Source organism: Nyctibius grandis, chromosome 5 (genome assembly GCF_013368605.1).
Source record: "Nyctibius grandis isolate bNycGra1 chromosome 5, bNycGra1.pri, whole genome shotgun sequence".
Lineage (NCBI taxonomy): Eukaryota > Metazoa > Chordata > Aves > Nyctibiiformes > Nyctibiidae > Nyctibius > Nyctibius grandis.
Window position 1 is genome coordinate 37199868 of NC_090662.1, and position 11436 is coordinate 37211303.

Genomic DNA, 11436 nt, shown 5'->3' on the forward strand with positions numbered 1-11436 from the left:
GGGTGAAAAAATGAAAGTGACAATCTGAAAGACAAAAATAGAGAGCTATAGGTTTGCCTCTGGGTGAATTTCTCTGCTAAGGTTGGGCACTTAATCAGTAAATTCATGATATCTTGCAAAAAATGCTGAGTAAGAGGTAAATGGCAGCAGTGCACTTTGCTCTTGGGAGTTCAAGAAAAGGCTTACAATCCACCCACTAAAGATACATAGACACTTGTTCTCCTTGAAATTTCTAAGGGTCATTTCCAGGTAATGAATATGACCCTTTCTTATGTTTCAGAGCCTGAAATAGATTTTTATTTTTTTTTAATTTAGACCACACAATTTTAAATTTAAATGTGTTGTCCCTAATTTTGTACTTTTTGGACAAACCCTTTGGCATCTTCAACGTCCATACTGAAAATAAATGTCATCTAGATGATGATCTTGTTTTGTGTCTGTGGACTTCATTTTGAGCTGGAACTCTGAAGCAATGTTTAAAGGGTAGGTATAGAACAACTGGAAAATATCTGTAAAAACAGAAATGAATTGACAGTCTTGTTGATACATGATGAATGAATTTTTCATGCATGGCCAGTTTTAGAAACCTTAGCTGACACAGAGGTTTCTTTTTGAAGGCTCATTGAAATAAGTACGACTACTTAAGGCCATTCAGTGTGAATAAAAGTATCAGAGTTTAAGCTCTGAGTTGGGAAATTGGGAGTGTAGAAGGATAAAATAAATCTGTTGGAGAAAACTGCGTTTAGCTCAGTAAGGATGGTTGAAGTAAGAAGGGTTTTCTCCTGTTAACTAAAGTCACAGTTTTCAAGAACAGTGTTACTAAATAAAAAGATAGTTGGAGTCTCCTTCCTTCTTCATTATTTTTGACAGTAAGACTTATGTGTCAGTAGATTTAGGTAATTTAGCCATGAAACTTAGCTTTTCTATTCAAATTTGAAGAACAGCCCCTTCCTTCAATTATTTTCAATTGCCCTTCTTCCCCTTCCCTTCCAAGCAGCTATTTTTGCACTGGTGTGGTGAAGGGACAAGTAGGAAAAAAGAGTCTGAATATTGTAAGAAAGCATGACTCACATGAACTGAGAATTATCATTTGAATTTTATTCCCGTTCACATGGTTGGTGAGAGTGAGGAGAGTAAATAACAGTCATTAGGGCTAAGCATTTTGTTTGTCACTCTAATGCAGACATTCCTCAAATCTGAGTAATGAGTCAGTCTATCTCTGCTTGTCTACTCTCTCGCTGAGCCTAGTTGGAGTGTAAGATGACTCAGAAGCAACACTGGTTTGAAAGAATTCATATGATTTAAATACAAGGAAGTAGAACTTAGTTCATACAGTGGGCAAAAAAGGTGTTTCTGCACTGGCTGTAATAAAGATATGAAGTATGAGATCACATAGCTATATCCTGTACCCTGAACAGGTTGACTTTCTGTATCCTTAATTTTGCTGGAAGTATCATCACACAACATTTGAGGAGGAAATGGCTGCAGAAGCTAAATGAGAGCCACTGCTCCACTGTGTTCCTTCAGGCACTCCTGAATCAATGAAAAGAGACCATCTTGGCCCTGCCTTGTCCTCTGTCTGGTTCCCAGTTTGGAGGAGGGTAAGGCTGAGGACCACACAAGAGCTTAGTACCCAGGCTTTGCACTGATTAGCACAATGCCAGAGCTCTTGGAGTCACTAGGATGAGCAGAACCACGTGCTAACAAAGTTTGTTCATTGGTGGTTCTAGCCTGCTGGGTCATTGGTCTAAGTTATAGAAACAATGATCTCCACTATCTTAATTCCCTCATAGGCTTAACGTCTTATTATCAGTGTTAACCAGTCCCTTTGTGATGGGGCACAAGCTCCTTAAATACCAGTTCTTACTCCCAGTATGTGCAAAATTCTTTTTGCCACACAAACCCTGTGCCGAATTTCAAGTTCAAAATCTTTTATCCTTTTACTCTGCACAGCTGTGGTTTCCCCATGTGTAAAGCTACAGACTTTGTGTAAAAAAAAAAAAAGATAGGCAATGATTTTGAGGAACATCCTTCATACATTTCACATTCTGTGAATGCTCCTTAGTTTCATTCAGAGGATCTCAAAAGATATCATCCAGAAAATTTCTCTAAGTCTTGATTATTTTAAGTAGCCACCTTTGCAGGTGAGTTTTCAGTTCTTGGCTTTTTGCTCAGCACCCTGGAACTCTGTGGTCTGAACTGAAAACCATTGGCCATGGCTCAGTGTTGGAACTGATGCTGAAACTGTACATTATTTTGCTGTATTCCCGGACTTTTGCTGAGCTCTTGGTTTTGTTTCTCTGTGATCTGTAAAATTTGTCTGTCCCTTTGTGATAGAAGTGGGAGGTAGGGGAGGTGAAAGTTGGGTTTTGTGTCTTTGGTGGTTCTTGTGACCATAACTGTGGAGCTTTGTACAGATTTTCAGATGAAGCAGTCATGTCTGAATAAAAGGGCATGTGTTCCAGATCAGCACTTAATATGCAATTTACAAAAATTATAAAATTTCAATGTCATGGTGAGACTCATATGATCTGGGTAAGATGCTGCCTCCTACCTGTATGTACTTACCTATTGTATGTACTTTGCCATGTAAGTTACTCTGAAAGCTTCAAGAGTAAATCCACTATAGGGCAACATTTACTGGCTTTTAAAAGGAGTCTGATTAATGGCAAAGCCCTGTCAATAAACCTTTTTTGATGTCTTCTCTGTCTTGTTTATTAAGATTGCTGCCAAAGCTATCTCTCCTGTCCTGACAATACTGATGAGATAGACTGAAGAAGTAAAATTTTAAACAACCACAGTGAAAACTCTTTGATAATCAAGTCAAGCAATGAAAAAACGTTATTCATGCATCAAGAAAAAGTCAGAAAAAAAAATTCAGAATGCTGTAGTCTTCAGTTCTAGAAAATGAGGAATTACTTCAGTTGCCAATCAGAAATATAAAAGTAGGAGAAATGAGACATACCATTCTTCTTCCTGTTTTCATGAGCTTTTTGTGTTTTATCTAGAAATCCGACCCATTAGGAATTAGCATGTGGCCAAAATGTGCTCTGATTCACTACATAGTGATGATTGTTTTCCTGTTTTCAATAGTGATCTTTTAAATTTACCATTTAGGGGCAAACTATTGATTTTGAGGTTGTTTGGGGTTGGTTTTAATTTTTTGGGGGGGTGACATGGATAGAGTTTGGTGGCTGGATGGTGTGTCCACAGTACCTACTCTTTCTTCTGTTATTATTTGCTATTTGCATTGTGGTGTCAGCAGTGTAGTGTTGTAACGCTCTATGAAGCACAGAGCTCTTAGAGATACCCATGGTAACTCACTGGCTGAAAGCAAAAAGGGGTGCATTTTCTGTCTGGTTTGAGGTGAATCAGCATTTTCTATATGAAAGCCAGTTTACCTGCTGTATCCTGCAGAGCATTGAAGAGATGATGAAAGACTAAGAGCAGAACCTTGTCCCTTATTAACAGCAATATTCCAGCTATTCTCCCTCAAATCTTTTTCATGTGGTATTGTGAGATGCATCTTGTAAATCTACAAGTGAAGAACAGGAAGAATTGTCATTCTGGCCTAGGAGACACTCACTGCTCTTTGAAAGATCCAATCAGATAAGCACTGTGTTGTCATCTGGGACTATGATCTTGAGCCTAAAATCTCACTGAGGGGGTCACAAAATTTCAAAAAAATGATGGTTCTTCCTTTGAAATGATGGATCAAACCACTGAAATGGGGTGGGAACAAGTAGATGAATAAATTCTCATTCATGTTTACCTAACTCAGGGGTTTTCCTGATCAGATTTTGATCCATATCTTCTGGCAAAGATATATCGGCTTCCTGTTTCTATGGCACTTCTTATCTCATCCTGGAAGATGTACAGCAGCTTCTACTTCTTGCTTCTCCATGACCGAAATGTAAAACTTTACATTGAAAATCTGTGCCTTATAATAGCTGCGTGGAATGCTCTACTGAACTGTCAGCAGGAAACGCAGAAGTTAACACAGTAGTAATCAAAATAGTGCAAAGCATTGACTACAGTATGTATTTTAAGTATAATCAGATTTTTCTCCCATTTCCTGAGTGGAGCTTCATGAATATCTGGGGAGAATGTCCAGGCTTAAAAAGAATCTGCAGAAAAAAATGGGAACTGGGACAATTTCCCTCTTCAAACTAATTTCAACGCATTAAATGTAATTCCACTATGAGAGGGACTATTATACACCCCAAAGTTCAAACGACTGAGTTCTTTCATTCAAATGATGCTCTGTATCATGCTAAAATGATTACAGAGCTTGGTCACCGCAAGTCACATCCTTCATAGGTGGCATGAATAACCACATTAAACAGGCATATTTTGTCTAGACTTATTTATCTCTTTCCAGCCTTCCTGACTTCTTAAAAATCTTATTAAATACTCAGTTTAATTTACTTAGACTAATTGCTGTCTCCAAAACAGTAAAAAATGTCTGTTCCAGATAAAAAAGAACATATTAACTTTTCTCATGTTTTTTCCCTTTCCCTACTATGATGTTTTCTAGCTTCCTAATTGAAAAAAAATCCCTCGTTTTGAATTCTGTTGTAATTTTTAACAAAAGAACCTGAAATATATATTATTTTATTCCACATGGGAAACAACCCTACCATCTCAATTTCAAAACTTATTCACCATTTCTGTTATAATAGGAAAGCACATCATGTATTATCGTGATTGTCTATCAAGTCTTGAAGTGTCCCTTATTCTTAATTCTGTGTCTGAGTTAGCTTTGATATCTAGTCTTCTTTAATAATAAAACAATATAATCAAATATATTTGGAATTAGATGCTTGCAGTTGGGCATAGGGGCAGCCTGGGAATTGTGGTGTGTTTTGTCTGTCAAAAGTATTTCTGTTAGTCTACTTGGTGGGGAACGAAGAAAGGCCAAGGTCTGAGACTCCAGCCTGTTCTGTGACACAGATCAGAGCTTTTCCCAAGGCTCACCAACAGGCATCTTGGGAGCCTGGAGATCTCCTGCTTCAGAGCCAGGAGTAGGAGGTGAGCACTCCAAAGAGACATAATTCAGCAGAGCTAAGCCTGGTATCCCACAAAGGCCCAATTAAGACTAGTGCCTGGAAACTGGAGACAGGCAAATTAATGTTGGGATTATAGTGTCATAAGATCACAGGATAATTCAGACTGGAAGGGTCCTCAGGAGGTCACTAGTCCAACCTCCTACTCAAAGCGGTGTCACCTTTGAGTTCAGATGAGATTGTTCAGGGCTTTATCCAGTCAGGTATTGAAAACCTGCAAGAATGGAGAACACAGCTGCCCTGGGCAAGCACTTCAGTGACACATTGGTTGTTAGGCTAGTGTTGCATGCTGAACACCAGAACAGCAGCCCCATACTACGGGGTCACACAGGGGCACAGAGGTGGTTTTGGGGCTCTTCTGGTGTTCTCCTTTCCTGCTGTTGCCGTTATAACATGCAGTAGGGTACCTGGTCAGGGAAAGGGCCTATTGCTGGGACACATCATTGGTATAATGATGCATTTGAGGCCTTCTTGTACCTCTTGTTACCCTCAGGTTTCTGACAGATTCCATCTCGAAAGAGAAGATGCAGCAAGATCAAGTAAATTAAATGCGGATGTTTATTAGTCCATTCTGTACCAAGCCCCAAACCACGAATGCAATGGCATATGAAGGACTGCACTCAGTTTCCCACTATACAGAGTTGGGCAGTGAAAATGTGCAAACTATGGATGATCCACACTAGTAATGGTTAGTCTCTGCTTACCTTCTTGTACCTGGGAATGCACATCTTACTCAGCAGATCCAGGCCAATGCTGATTATTTATCTAAAGCTATTTATCTAATTCAGCTGGCATATACATTCAAGACCTAAGGTATAATTGTGGTCTGATTCTCCATAAGTGATGGTAGCAACTTGCTCTCATTTTTGGGTGCTAGGGGGTTATACTCTCAGAGTTTGTCTGAAGTGCAGATGCTGCCTAATTATACAATACAAAGACATTTGACTTGAGTGAAAATTTAGAAGAAAAGGAATCTTGTGTAATGCCTGCACAATTATAAAAAGGCTTTGTCTGGAGAAAAAAAAAAAAAAGACAAGCTTGAATCTGAATCCTATCCAAGGATTGTCTTTGTAAAAGAGCTGAATGAGTCCTAGAGTGGAGATAAAAATACAGATAAAGAGAAAACAAATAATTGTTCGCAGTAGAATGGAAAGATAAGGATCCATTTAGCATGTGCTTGTGTGGGCAGCTACAACTTGGCAACTGCGCTGGTGGTGTTTCCAATGCTGGGAGTCTACACAGAAGCTCTGCAGCCCTTCTTCCCATGGCCACATTTCTTGCTCTGCTGCCTCTGAGTTCTAGCTATTCCTTCCTGCTTCTGTAGTCTATCAGGAGGTGTGCAATACTTGCCATAAGGTGTGTCAACAGTGACCACACGCATAAACATGTGAATGGTAGCAAAAGTGGACAAAACTGGGAGAACTTTGGTATTTTAGATTAGATATTAGGAAGAAATTCTTTACTGTGAGGGTAGTGAGACACTGGAACAGGCTGCCCAGAGAAGTTGTGGATGCCCCCTCCCTGGCGGTGTTTAAGGCCAGATTGGATGAGGCTTTGAGCAACCTGGTCTAGTGGAAAGGTGTCCCTGCCTGTGGCAGAGGGGTTGGAACTAGATGATCTTTAAGGTCCCTTCCAACCCAAACCATTCTATGATTTCCTAGCAAAGGCTGGGCTGTAAATAAGGTTCAGTATGAAATAGGAAAATTACTAATTTCTTAGTCAGTGGTATCTAAGAATGTTCAAAGTTGATCCCTACTCATTTTTTTGTTATGCTTTCTGGATTTTCATTGTTCTTTTGAAGATCATCACAATTATGATTTTTTTTCTGTTGAAAAAATGCTTTTGTTTCTTTCTTTCTTAAAACTGAAAAAAAATCTTCAAAAATATAAAAAAATTAACCTTTTTTTTTCCCTAACATTTTTAGTGGTAAGTTTTGACTTTGTTGAAAAGCTATGTTATTGAGAAAGATATTAATATTAAATATCTTACTAGGCACACCAAAATTTAATCTTTAGTAAACACTGAAGATAATAATACTGAATAAGAAATATCCTGGGGAAAAAAAAACACTCAAGTTTTGCTTTTTACAGATAATTTTTGATAAATATGTCTTCCACATGAATTTCTTTTTGGGAGCCCTGCTACAGATGAGGCTACAGCAGACAGAAACCTTTGTGGTTTTGGCTTCCTTGTGGTCCAAGGCAGCCAGGCAGCTTTGGCACTGAAACTGCAATGAGCTGCAAGACCAAGTTGAGAGCTCTGATCTTGGAGTAGGGCAAGGAGCTGACATGGAACTGTCTGAGCATGTTCTTGTACAAATACAGAGTCAGGTGTGTTTGCACATGGACAACATAGCACCAAACAAAAAGGTGGAGAGCCACCACAAGAATATGAGAGTTGTGAGATGTGATAAAGAGGACATCAGCAAATGTGTTTAAAAATCTAATGACAGTCAAAGCAGCATTTCTTTTCACAGGCAGTAAGACTTCCCATGATCTATTTCAAAGCATCTATTTTATGAGTGAAGTTCAGTATTTTGGCAACACAAGCAAATTTATTACCTAATGCTACTCTGTTAGAAGGTTTGGAAAAATCTTAAAGAATACTTTTGCTGTGCCTTTGGTAGTCATATCAGATGGTGATTAGGTTTTGAAGATTAACTAGAAAGAGTAACGATATATTTTAAACAATGCTGTAAAATTTTAGTGCTCACTGGTATGGCTTGAACAACTAAGACCTATAGGAAAAGGTTTTTAAATTTTTTGGCCAGAAGTAAAACACATCATTGGAGAAAATGAAGTTTGTAGCCTTATGGCTGTTAAGTGGGATAATGACATTTATTTTATGATCTTGATGCAAATTTTCTGAGTAATAAACTGATGAAAAAAGGTTTTTTATGTGAACAGCTTTAGATGAAGCTGTGGTGCTGCAAGACTGCTTCCACACTATTTTGAAATATAAAGAAAAACAAAAATAGAGCACGAAAAGGAGCTAAGCATTTATGTTAGAACTCCATTTACCCCAGGAAGTGTTAGGAGAGTTAGAACATGATATTTTCTTGCTTCAAGAAAAGATGAAGGGAAGGACAAGAAAAGGCCTCATATTAACTTTATGTGAAGATTTATTATTATCGGCCAGGCTTATCTGAAATGAACTTTCCTGTTGTCCTGTCAAGCCCAAATTTATCCCATGGCTGCCCTTTTCTAGCCTTGATGTTATTTATGCATGGTATTACATATAAACCATGAAGTCCAATGCCCCTTACAGTCACAGTAAAACTTTTGTAGAGATGGAAAATAAAAGATATCACAACACCACATCTCCAGCCTTGCAATGGGTGTTTATGTAACAGTGCATATCCTAAAGTATTGTATAGAAATTCTGGAAACATCATGGTCTTTTGAAGGCTTTCTGTGACGTAGCTTTGGGTGAAGATTTACCATTTTCATATAAAGATAGAAACTAAAGATAAACTGCTCTACCAAATTCTGTGAGAACATTAAATAGACAAAATGGGGCAGCCAGATGTCCTGTGGAAGCTCAGCTGCACCACAGACTAATTTGTATTTGCTTTGGAAGTTTCCAGATTTTAATCTAAGTAAGTGTTGTGAATTCAAGTTTGTTCTTTTTCTGAGAAAGCATTAATGAGAAATTAAAGTACTTTATCTAGCTATCTTTAGCTATTTTGGGGTCTTTTTAACTTTTAAAAGGGATCTGATTAACTACAGTGGTGAGAAATACACAATATTCACCAAAACCCTTCCAAAATTGTTCAGCCTTCTGGAAGTGCAGGAAGAGGTCCCCTATGCTTCACCATAGTGGATACCATTTCTTTAGGGATGGAAGATGTAGGGAAAAATTTACTGCTCATACTGGTTCTGCTCACAGCTGTGGGTGACAGCTCACTCTGCTACTGTTTTGCCCTAGACAACCACTGAGTTCAGGGCTACAGAGGTCTGGGGCTCTGGTTTGGTAGGCACAATGCTGATAAATTGAACAAAGGCTACTCGTATTTCACAGACCTTTTTCCACAGAGGTGAGAAACCACCTTCCATGGTCTGGATGAACCCAGAAGGGACTGTGATTTAGACACTTTGAAGTCTACCTCCTTCTGTTGGCTCTGGAAGGAGTTTCCTCTGGAGTTAAAATTAACCTCAGAGAGCACCCTTGTACGTATCCAGTCTGGTGGAGAAAACAGTCAGTTTGCAGAAAGGTGGGATATAAGAAGTGCTCCAGATGGAAGCTGTCATCCTGTGCCCAGGCATGCCACAGCATGGGAAACCTCCACAGCTTTCGACTCCTGTACCATGTGGTCATCATAGCACAGAACAGCCTTTTTTGTCTCAGAAAGTGAGGCAGTATGAGGTCCTTTCCATCTCAAGGAGTGTGACTACACAGGAGGAATGAGAACTGCCATACTGCAGCTTTCAAGTGTTGAGCTCATCATAAGTTTGAAGCAGAAGACTATGAGTTTGTGACTCATTAATAATAAAAATATTTTGAAAAGCTGCTGAATAACCTGAGAGTTTTGTATTGGATTATAAGTCTTCCCACACTCCAGGAGTAGGTGGGTTGCTGAAGTTTCTGGAAATTAGGACATTCAGCATGGGATTCATGTTAATCAGCTTTGGATATCCATGATGAAGATGGCTGTAAGTGAGCTACTCATTCAGACTCCTTTTATAGTCATTAAAACATGATAAGTACTTCTAGGATGCAGTTCATCTAATCTTAGTGTAGAGGTTCAATACAGGAGAGTTGAGTCCTCCTCCAGAAGTCCCTAATTCTCCCCAGTAAGTATAACATTAATTTAGACACTTAACTTCAAGGTCTGATATTAGATGATATAATTTCCCCTCAAAAGTTATCAGGTTCTCTTTTAACTTCAGCATACCTTGCTGTGGGAGATGGAGATATTACTCCTTTCACTACCACATTTCTGCCACTTTGAAAGACACTAAGCATTGAATGAAGAAAATAAGAATGATTTATAATGCAAACTCATCCAGGAAGCCTTCACATTACAGGGCAAAAAATAGATGAAGAATGTTCCTGAAAGAGGGAAATATAATTAAAGTGTCTGTTAAGTTGAAGAAAAAGTTGATAGTATGCCAAAGAATGAATCAGTGGAGAAACAAAAATTAGTAGGGAAGGAATACCGTTGCTACTGAAATCTATTCATCAAAAGTGGTGCTTGTATTCATGGACCAAGTGACTGTGTGACCAAAGTGGTTTGTGCTGGGAAATGAAGCAGGTAAGTGACTAGTTGCATCGCTTTGTACAGTCCCTGTATTGTAGTTTTCAGAGGAAACACCAATTTGGTAGGCAGCTGCCTATCCTCCCTCCCTTGGCGGCATTTGAACCCATATAGTCAGCTCTGGGTGCCTGAACTGGGCCACTTGGACTTGAAGCGGGACTGTGTTACACACCTAGAGTGGGAGACCACAAATGTGTGCATTTGTAAAAGAGAAAACAGCAACAGAATGATGCTGGTATGAACATTATGGAGAAACTCCCTTTTTACTTTGACACAGCTATCACAGGGGTATGGTGGCACCTGGAAGTCCTGCCAAGACCCCAACCCAGATGTCTACAGCAGATTGCCCTGTTGGCCCAAGAACATTTTGGGCTGAACACAAAATCAGGCTGGAGAAAAGGAAGACATGTGCCCATTTAGCTGGTAGGGAACTGAGGCCAAGATAAATCAGAGAAGGTTCCCAGATCTTGGTGACCTGAGTCTCCAATGATTATTTCCACTCTCAGCAGCTTACAGGACTATTTCAGCTGATACTTCTTTCTCTTACTCACAGACCTTCATCAGGATTATAATTTTAAGAATTCTGAAAGAAAACTAGGCAAAACTGGACAAAGTTTTATTTCTTATAATTTTATTTTTAATAAAAATATTTTTTCTCATGCCTTATCCATTCAGCTTGTTCCAAGGTCTTATTCTGTTGTCATAATATCACTCATGAAATGTTTTCTAGTACTTGAACTAAGCTAGGTTACAGTGGTACTTTTATTGCATCGTAGACTACAGTTATATGGAATGAACTTAATGAGATTAAATGAGCAAAGGAAGATATGTTATGGTCCACTATAGTTATGGTCCCTGTTTTCTCTGTACATTTCTAGAGCTCCACTGAACCCTGTATATAGTTCTGTGCTTGGAAAACATGATGACAAACAAATCCTATGGAAAATAACAATATACAGAACATATCATGTGACAAACTGTGTTACATTAGTACTTGGGTCATTACTATCTGACAAAACTGCTTCTGTGAATAGCAGCATTTTTCATTCTTCATTCACTGCACAGGGAAAGAATGACTGAAAATGCTACTAGCAGGGCTGGATTCGCTCCAGC